Here is an 11463-nt window from a genome sequence, read left to right as displayed (position 1 = left end):
GGGCTTAGTTGGTCCCAGTGGGTATGTAGCTGGCAGTGTTTGTCTCCTACCTGCTGTGGTACTTAGCCAATGGAATGCCAGGGTGGTCCAGGGTGCAGTGATTGGCCGTGTACTCCCTTTCTTTCTGCCCCCTCTCTCTCCTTTTGTCATCCTGTCCATGTGTGCATTAGCATTATCTGGCAAAGGAGCAGGGGCACAGATGAGTGAGGGAGTTGCAGCCCACAGAACCCAGGAGGCAGAATCCACCGACGACGAGGGGACCAGTGGGACAGAGGGCAAAGGGAGCACCACAGCACAGACAGATTCCTCCTCCGATGGGAGTTCCCTGGTGGTGGTGGACATCTCTGGGACCACCCCAGCAAAAGGTTCTACCACCACCCCAGTACCAGCACTGCCCTCTGAGTAGCCCCCCACCAAGTTGCTTGTGCCCGCTCACGCAGGAGGGTGGGCATCTCCTTCACCCCAGGCACCTCAGGTCCTGCCCCAGTCAGCCCTGCTGTCCTGTTATAATTAGGCCGATCTGCCCCCAGGGGGAGCAGAAACCCCTAGACACAAGGGATACATATATTTTTTATGTTTACTTTTGTTTTTATATATGGGGAGCGACCCCTTAGGCAGGGTAACTCCCCTGGGGGGAAAATTGTATTTAGGCCATTTCTGCCCCCCTTGGGGGCAGATCGGCCTATTTTTTATTAGGCCAGGGATACCAGGGATTTTTTTTGTTGGTCAGTTTCACGTGAGGGGAGTGACCCCTTAGGCAAGGGTCACTCCCCTGGGGGGGGGGGGAATTTGTTGTAGGCCATTTCTGTCCCCCTTGGGGGCAGATCGACTTATTGTAATTAGGCTGATCTGCCAACGAGGGTCCAGAAAACCCTAGACACCAGGGATTTTCTTTTGTTTATTTAATTTTTTTATATGTGGGGAGTGACCCCTTAGGCTAGGGTCGATCCCCTCGGGGCAAATTGACTTTATGCCATTTCTGCCCCCCTTGGGGGCAGATCAGCCTATTTTTGTTAGGCCAATCTGCCCCTAAGGGGGGCAGAAACCACTAGATACCAGGGATTTTTATTTTTTGTGTCAGTTTCACGCAAGGGGAGAGACCCCTTAGGCAAGGGTTGTTCCCTTGGGGGCAGATCACCTTATTGTTATTAGGGTGATCTGCCCTCCTTGGCACCAGGGATTCTTTTTGTTGCACCAATTTCACGCAAGGGGAGCGACCCCTTAGGCAAGAGTCGCTCCCCTGGAGGGGGGGAATTTATTTTAGGCCATTTCTGCTCACCTTTGTTGCAGATCGGCCTATTTATATTAGGCAGATCTGCCCCAGGGCCTTGGGCAAAAACCATGTAGGCACCAGGGATTGGTGTGTGTGTATGTGTGTGTTTTGCTTGGGGGGCATGGGTCACTCCCCATGGGGGCACATTACTGTTGACCATATCTGCCCCCCTTTTCCAAAAAAAGAGGGTGGGGGTATGGTCATACCCCCGCCCCAAATAAATGTGGCCAAATGTATTCTGCCCACTAGTGGGCAGATGGGACAAATACCCCTGATCCACACCCTGGGGGGCAGAAAGCCTACTAGATGCCAGGGAATAAAAAATAAAAAAAAATAGTGGGGTGGTGGCTACCAACCAGTATGGGCCAAGTTATGTCCCCACCCCAACTGGAGGGGGTAACATTCTTTCAGCTCTCCCCCCGCACACTAAAACAACTTATCCCATGGCAAGCAAGAGGACATTTGATTATTTTGGCTGTTGGTTTTACATTTGGGCCGTGGGAGCTTGGCTAACTCAAAATAGTCCCACTTGGAATGGAGAGGGCTGCACTTTTTGGACTTTGGAACGCTGCCATGTAGAAAAATCTACAAGACCTAGACACATCTGAAAACTTAACATCTGGGTGATTCCAGGGTGGTGTGCTTCACATGCACCCGCACCATTTTCTTACCCACAATGCCCTACAAACCTCCAACTTTGCTGGAAATCACACATTTTTGCCACATTTTTGTGATGGAACCTTACGGAATCTGCAGCAATCCATAAAATTCCTACCAACCAGCATTGTCTCATCTATGCAGATAAAAATTCTGCTGCACTTGTCAGCCTAAAAATGTTTTTTTTGCAAACTGCCCTTTTGGACCCTCTTTGGTTCCCCCTCAATTTCAACATGTTTTTGGCTCTTTCTTTGTGGGGGAACACAGACTAGCAAAAAAAATGTATTGCCCCTTGTCTTTCTCTACATTTTTTCCTTCCAAATGTAAGACAGTGTGTAAAAAAGACGCTTATTTGAGAAATGCCCTGTATTTTACATGCTAGTATGGGCACCCCGGAATTCAGAGATGTGCAAATAACCACTGCTTCTCAACACCTTATCTTGTGCCCATTTTGAAAATACAAAGGTTTTCTTGATACCTATTTTCACTCTTTATATTTCAGCAAATGAATTGCTGAATACCTGGTATAGAATGAAAACCCATTGCAAGGTGCATTTATTGGCTCTGGGTACCTAGGGTTCTTGATGAACCTAAAAGCCCTATATATCCCCGCAACCAGAAAAGTCCAGCAGACATAACGGTATATTTCTTTAAAAAATCTGACATTGCAAGAAAAAGTTGCAGAGTAAAACGTGGAGAAAAATGGCTGTTTTTTTCACCTCAATTTAAATATTTTTTATTTCAGCTGTTATGTTCTGTACGAAACCCTTGTAGGATCTACACAAATTACCCCTTGCTGCATTCAGAATTTTGTCTACTTTTCAGAAATGTTTAGCTTTCTTGTATCCAGCATTGGTTTCATACCCATTTCCGTCACTAACTGGAAGGTGGCTGAAAGCACAAAACATAGTAAAAATGGGGAATGTCCCAGTAAAATGCCAAAATTGTGTTGAAAAATGAGGTTTTCTGATTCAAGTCTGCCTGTTCCTGAAAGCTGCAAGGAAAGTGATTTTAGCACCACAAACTATTTGTTGATGCCATTTTCAGGGAAAAGGAGGCTTTATGTAGATCATGCCTTATTCTGGTACATATTATATTTCTCAATGACACCATACAACAAATAACTTGTTTAAGCTTGGCGAAAATAAAAGAAATTAATGTGCCAAGTATTCCCTCACCAGCTACATTTGATAATTGGCAAAAGATTTTAAATGTCAGCGAAGAACAGCTCAATGGTTAGGTTCAGAACAGCTCCTTTAATTTGTCACTTTCAGGTCCCACTAGGTGGTTATTGTGGGCAGTGGACACAAATGGTTGTCGTGCACATTTTGTTAACTCCACACAGGGTTTAGGAGCGACCAGACCCTTGTTACATCATCACACAACAATCTGGTATTGTAACAACTTTTCCACATTAACAGTTATAAAAGAAAACCTTAGTCTCCTTTCCGAAGGTGTAGATTTACAAGATTTCTTGTTAGGTCCCAGAAAACCATGCTCAAAATGTTTCTTATATGCAATATATAATGAAATTTGGAAGCTTTCACAAATGGAAGCTGCTGCCTGTTTAAGGCAACTAGAGAAAGAAAATTTAGAGAAAGCTCTAGCCGTTGTCAATAATAGTATGAACACATTGTCCAATCGCATTTACACATTAAACAACATTGTGTCTTCTGCAATTGACATTATTCAAAATGACATGTCACTTTAACACCATGGACAGAGAGACTTAGGACCGTAATGCTTTTGAGTTGGGCTTTACAAGTTCTTAAAAATGGACGCTTGCCTTGGAAGCACGTGAGCTCAAAGGAGTTATTTGCCACATTTAATTTGACAAGGAAACAACAAATACTGGCTAAGAAAGAAGCTAGTTACATCATGGTTAGCACTGAGAAGTTAGAAAAGTTGCCTTTTACTGTGGTGGAAATACCATTGTCAGTGTGGTTAATACATGGAGTGATTCATCTGCCCATTTCAACATTTCAGTTCACTTTGTATTTAAAATATTTTCCTGTTGACAGATTTGAACAGCTGGGAGACAGCTACATTCATGAGGTGTGGGAGTTACCTTTCGATTACAAATGCTTTAACAGCGAGAGAGAGGTCTTTCTTAGCAGTAGCGAATGCCAGACTTCTGTAAGACATTCTAGGATTTTTAAACAGATGTCCTTGCTCGGAGTGTGCAATGCTACTGTCGTGAATTTGGCTTGCTATCTGAAGGGTATTCCCATCCCTTTGATTCAATCAGTGCTCCAGTTGCTTTTGAATGGGGGTTACTTAATGCTGAGCGATCAAGGCTGCTGTAGGAGGAAACCAGGTATTCCCTATGTAATTTTGGTCTCTAAGATTGTCACATGAGGGGGAAACATACTTTTGTTCCCCACGCATGAGATAAAAGTAGTAGATATGTGGCCTCACATTGCTAGTTATAATGCAAATTTTGATAAGCTGAGCAGACTGAAGCCTCTTTTGTTTCAAAAACACGTGGCTTTCACATCAGCCTGTGAAACCTATGACTTACAAGTGCCAAGGTCGTCCACAGAGATACAGTCCTTTTTAAATACCAAGTTTCCAAAACATTTTGATGAATTAATAAGTTGCATCTTTAATGCATAAAACACCACTGGGATTGTACACTTTTTAAGGCTGTAGGTTCTGGTTTTGTCAGCACTTTCCAGACTGTCTTTGGATTAATATCTTCAGCCATCCTCTCACTTTTTTCTAGTGTTTTTGGCAGATTTCCGATTACATTGGCATTAATTGGCTGTATCCTGCTATATTTGATTCACAGTGGCTGCCCCATCTCAACAACAAGAAATGATAGAGCTCCCACCAGCCAACCTGGGTGTTGCGAATGCATGATGTAGTACTTTGGAACATCCCTTTTGGAAGAGCTAGACATGAACTGGTTACTGTCATTTCAAACCATTCTCAATTGTGTGCAGCCTGTCTTTCGCTGCTTGTGCTACCTTTTCGAAACTGCACTGGAGGTGTGTCTTGCCTTACAACATGTACCATCTATGGACGTCAATCTGATAATGTTCTCGATGAGGATTCATTGCCGGAGTTGTCCAATGAGAATACGGTTGTTGCAGGATGCCTTCTATGAGCCGCCCTTTGTGGATTTAGTGGCTCCTGGTGCTTCAACATCTGGCACAGCACAGAACGCTGCCCCTGCAGCTGGAGCTTAGGCGCAAACAACTGAACATGTGTGCTCCTTCCACCTTTTATCTAATGAGCTGGTGGATTTATTGTCTGCCAAAGCGGGGTCCATCTTGGGTTCCCCCTCCATCAATACGCTTCGAGACCTCCTGATAGATCATGACTATTGTTAATTTGGCATTTGGATATTTTTCTAAAATTCTTGAATTGTCCTGTTGTGAATTTGGATGCACATCTCGGCCTAGTCTGCTTGTCAACTTGGATATTATTTTTTGTCTCTTTTATGTACATTTTTAGCCTGTATGTAAATATATTTCAACTGAACATTAGTGCACATGTGTATAAATATCTTAGTCTCTATAATGGTTATGTTTCATTAATGCTTCACATGTTAATATGATTAAGGCACACAGTGAGTACAATCTCAAATATAAATGCGTAATTACGCAATGGTGACATGTAAAGAATGGAGTCTAAATTGCGCTACTCCAATCCTCCTTCTGATGGCGATTAGTCATTAGAATAACACACATGAATCTTATGAGATAAAATCAAATCAAAACCTTGAGGTTTTCAACAACTTTCATCTGGGATTTTCCAAATTTGTCATTTTGTCAGGGTATCTACTCTGACTCTCCTCTAATTCTATATCCTTTCTAGTTCTTTTTAACCCTTTAACAGTTTGCTCTTCCTTCCTTACCTTTATACACTTGTACCCCTTAATGATGATAAACAGACAAATTACATAGATGTTAATGACCATAAGATGCCTCACAATGGAACCTGATATTCAATTTCCCACGTTTCCAAACCATTTACCAACTTTAGCAAATCCATTTCCAGTTGCATCTCAAGCACCTGTAAATTCCAATTCCTTTGAATCTCCTTTTTAGTCAGTTATGTTCTTAATGTATTTCTTTATCTCCTCAATCTTGTCAGGTTTATAAATACAGCATTGCTGAACATTCAACATTTTACATATTACGCCCTCCTTCAAAAGAAAGATGTCTAATAGAAGACGGTTCTGCAGCACCACAGTTCTTATAGCTATCATTTCAGTGTCTACAGCCAGTAGTGAACTTGCTGTACTAGGTAACAACTTATCCACAAAGGAGAACAACTTTCCAATTGTGAGCTCATTCAGAATCACTCCAACAGATGGAATCACTGTACCAAATATATCTCCCACTATTTCAGCACCACTACTACTTCATTGAGTTCTACCTCTAGATTCCATCACAGGATCATTTCAATGTTCTACATGATAAACCTTCAGGAAAACTACAGCTCAATGGCATGTACTATACAATCCCCAGAGCAAGGTAAAATATGCATGGTCCCCACAAACATAATAAACTCCAAGAATAAGAGCAAATGTCCCCCCATGAATAAAGGCCAATTCTCTCCATATTCAAAAATATGATCACAGTCACTCCTACTCTGGTTTTTAGTGTGAAGAACAGATTTGACACTTCCTACACACAATTTTCCTTTGTGCTGCCAATCTAAAAGTAGTGTAGGCATGACCCCTGACTCCTGGTGTTTTAATTATTCTTTAGCCCACTTTCCCTTATATCTTTGATCCCATCCTGTTTTCTCTTGTGCATCTATTGCTCTCTTCATTTCTTATACTGTGTCTAAAAATGTCTTCTCAACCTTAATTAAAGAACAAGTCAAATTGTGTCTGTGTGCATAAACTGTGTCTAATGTAATAATAGGCTTAAAGAAACTGTCAGCTGTTTTCATTGTTTTAGCATTTGGATTGCGATTTCAATGCTTAAACATAGGAACTTCAGAGAGAACTAAGTCATAATTTGAGAAATAATATTGAAAATGATTTTGTCCATATAAAGGGCTGCATAAAAGGTTACACATAACACCATACATAAGGAGAATATGGTGATTCCTTCCACAGCTGGCGTAAGTAGCTGCGTACAGACATTTCAATCCTTAGCATCCATAGTGTCAATGTACTCATAAAGCAATTTGAAATAAGCATTAAAGGAGTAATCTCCTCTTGATGAATTCACATGCAGTGCCTTATAAAGTGTATGCAAACTATCATCTAAGGGTTTTGGGGTCTCAGGGGTAATGTTAGGCTTAATCCCAGCTAATCTGGATAGTGTTGGTGAAGACAATCCTAAAAACAAGACAATCACTACTATAACAATAGTGAATAATACTCCCACTAATATGAACCTACGTCTATTAGTGTTATTAGTTTCCATGACTTCTCTAGAATCAGACTATTGAGTAGAAATTAGCAGCAAACAGAGTCTTCCCTGTACATTTCTGCTTGTGCAAATGGCAAAACAATTGTCATGTGATGTAAAAAGGAATTATTTACACAATCTTTGTGAGTGTTCCCTAACCCTACTGCGTCTTTTCTAATGACACCTCTGCGCTCCTTCTGCACCCTGGGGCCTATGAATTCTTCTTAATTATTTGTTTAAAAAACAAAGTCAAGTTAATGTCTCTATTGAAACCACAGATCAAAATACAGTTCAAAGGAGCATCCCAGTAGCAAGTCAAATCAGTCCATTCAATGAGAAAGCAAATTCAAAGCACAGTTCAGCAGTGAACTCAAGTTTGTGGACAGCTCTGCCAAGTGTCACTCATTAGGATGTCAGACTAACCCAAATGCATTACAGTCCCCATATTACTACACTAAAAACAATTGTCTCACAATTCAGAGCTCTTCTAGATGACCTCTGGAGTTGTGTGCACTGTATTTTTAAAAATTGTGAGCGCTGACGGGTAAAGCAGTGGGTGTAGCCCTCTCCTCTTTTCTGCCTCTTTAGAAATAATCATGTTTGTCATGATGCAGTACGTGAGAGGCATCAGTCTGACACACCATTATTTCAGTTCCACCAGTCGATCTCCAGAATACTGAAGACTACTGCTGTAGTATGCAAAGACGACATGTTACAGAGCTTGCGCAGTCTGACAGTTACTTTTATCCCAACTGGCACGGATGAGCGTGTCTGCTGCTGGAGTCTGTGCAGACGTCCCTTATTCTACCAACAATCGAGAAGACTGTGTGCTACCAGGCCTTTGCTCTGCTTGCCTAGACCATTAATTCCTACCAGGAGATGTATCTTACCACAGAGTCTGCCTAGTGGTAGGAATAACCATGGTGTTGCAAGAACCACAAATGAATATTCTGGCATGGTTCTTATTGATAGAACATCAACTTTATATTACAATTATTCTCTGTTTCTGTGGCATGCAGACAGAACTTCTTTAAGCAACCCTATCATGTATTCTACACTGGTGTGATATGTACACAATTGATTAGTTCTTTTCAATTGTACAATCCCCAGAAATCTGCTAAAAATGCCCTATTATCTGTAATGTGCATGGCATACTTAAGCTGTGGGATGCACACAAATATTAGCATATCACAGACTGTGAGCTGTATCAGTCTTTGTAGTTTGCTCCCACTGATACTTCTTTCAGTGATTCTTGACTCACATGTAAATACTGCGTTCCTAAACAGCGCCATAATACTCAATTAAAGTTGGCCATAAAAAGAGAGATGTAGAACAAACACCACTGCAGCTATGTGGGAAGGGATTTGCCTGCACTCAACACTCCCTTCGTTAGGTGTGACAGCTGCTTTTCTCCCTAAAAGAACGCTGTGTGATGATATTCCACTCTCTTCCACTCTGCCACACACCAGGCCTGCTGCCTTTGGTGAGCCATGGTGTGTTTTAGGGTCTCTAGTGGGTAACAAAACTTTCCTGTTATTTCTGATTCCTAAAATAATCAGATTACTCCATGTACCAAAGGACGTAATGCTCCGGTTCTTTTTTTTTCTGTTAGTTCAAATTAAGCGAGCAGCATTTGCCCAGATGTCACAATTTAATGATGATAACTCCATATTTTCAAACTACCAAACTGAATTCCGCCCAGGAAAAGGCACAGAATCTGCCCTCATCGCCATCAGGGATGACCTTAAAAACACAGTTGACCACAATGGAGTTGCTGCACTACTTCTCTTGGGCCTCTTAGCTGCCTTTGACACAGTTGACCATGACACCATAATACAAAGACTCTACAAATCTGGCATAGAGGGGACTGCTCTCGACTGGATCACATCCTACCTTCAAAATAGAACAAATGTCATCCATACTCCCCTTTTCTCATCCAAACCATACTTCACAAAAGCAGGGGTCCCTCAATACTCAATCATCTCACTCATGCTTTTCAGCATCTACATGAAATCATTATCAGAAGTGATCAATGAATTTTATCTCACATGCTACAACTATGCAGATGACACACAAATACTCTGTAAACTGGAATACCCCAAACACATTGGAAACTCAAAATCTTCACTTGCCTCAGAGCCGTTGATCAGTGGACGACATGTCATCATTTCAAACCGGATGCTTCCAAAACAGAAATACTCACATTCGGTGACTGAACAATTATGACCAACTTCACGCCTGGCCTGACGATCTGGGACTACTGCCTAAAGTATCTAAGGAAGTAAGAAAACTTGAAATTACCATGGAGTCTAAGTTAACAATGAATGCCCAAGTGGACAAACAAGCAAAATCAAGCTCTGAGACACATCTTCCCCCAGCTGGGATTTCCACACAAGATCCAGGCTGCTATCTCTCTTGTACTGTCTAACCTGGATTAAGCCAATGACCTCTACCATGAATCATCTATATCTACTATGAAAATACTTCAACGGATTCAGAACTCTACGGCTAAACTACTCCTACCTGTAAAGCTACAAGCCCTACATTGGTTACCGGTTGCCAAAAGATCCACCTTCAAACTCCTTTGTATCACCCACAAAGCAGTGCATGGATCAGGACAGTTTTTCATCAGGAATAAATTCACTAAATACATTCAACAAAAGAACCTCCGCTCAAGATTTGCACTTCACCTCAAAACTCCACCATCAAAGAAAAAGACAATAGGTGGTACCTCTCACTGTTCAAGCAGCCAAACTATGGAATTCATTACCCCCATATATAAGATCCATGGATAACTATCTTATCTTCAGAAGACTACTGAAGAGTTGGCTCTTTCCTACATAACCACCATACTGAAACAGCACATTACTGCATATCCCTGTGTATGTAAACATTTATAATTTGATTATATGTATATATCTAGATATGTGTATTTCTTTGTACAAATATGTATAATAACTATGTTATTTTCCTAAAATATATACATATATAAGGCCTGCTTAAATGTATACATTACCTATGGTGTTATATATATACATACATATTATTCTACCCTTAACATGTTCAAAGGTCACTGCATGGTTTCTATATAAGTTGTCTGATTAGATGCTTATGAGTCTCTGTTCTGTTTATCTATCACAATAGGTAAATATTATCTTAACTATTTATCTACAAGCATTTCACTTTTGAAATATTAAGGAAAAGATCAAAATAGTGTTATAAAACGCACATAAATAAATTTACTTTAAATACTGCAACGCTTGAAAGTCTGTGTTTATACGATACAACTTTAAATCTAAATATATATTTTTCTTCGACTTATATTCCCTTCGTATGTAATAATGCAGCTATATATTTATTACCCTAGTCCTACTGTACAAGAAAATAAATAAATGTCAAAAACACTCTCTCCAATGCACTACTCTGCCTCACCCTATACCTCTATCAATCTACCCTTTGTCCTACTCTCTGACTTATCCCAAACCTCATTCTACTATTATGAACTTCAAAATAACCCTTCCTAGACTCTTCACTCCTCTACCCCTCCTGGCTCACCCCTGACCTCAGTTTAGCACTATGATATCTCAAACAACCTTACTAAATTCTCCCTCATGTATCTGTAAGTTGACTCATCCTAAATCTCATTTTACTACAATGATCTCCCTAATCTCTTTCTCCAGACTCTTCCCTCCTCCATCTCTTTTATTTATCCCAAACCTCATCTTACAACTATGATCTCCCAATTAACACTTGTAGATTCTTCCCTCTTCCATACCTCCATAATTCTATTCAATCCAATTTACAGACTCCCATGTCCACTGCTCACGCTAACCCATATTGTCATGTACTAATACTATTACCATACTTATATTTCTGTATACTATTCGACCACCAATCCTTTGGGTTCCAGAGTAGCATGCTACTCACCGAAAAGTGCTTCAGTGCCTCGCCAGGGGTAGTAAGCACTATACAAATACAATTACAATTGGCGTGCCTGAGCAAGTATGCTATATTGGTTCAGCTATATTGAACGTGTTCTCTCCAAATTGTTTCATATAGTTTGTTAAGCTCTCCAGTCTAGCATCTATTGTGGATGTGTACTGCATAAGAGGTTCTAGCAGTGCAATTTTTTAATTCAGATTTATTTGACTGGTAGTC

This window comes from Pleurodeles waltl, chromosome 2_2, assembly GCF_031143425.1.
Source record: "Pleurodeles waltl isolate 20211129_DDA chromosome 2_2, aPleWal1.hap1.20221129, whole genome shotgun sequence".
In the NCBI taxonomy this organism is placed as follows: Eukaryota; Metazoa; Chordata; class Amphibia; order Caudata; family Salamandridae; genus Pleurodeles; species Pleurodeles waltl.
The sequence above is the reverse complement of the archived record's forward strand: the minus strand, read 5'-3'. Positions refer to the sequence as shown.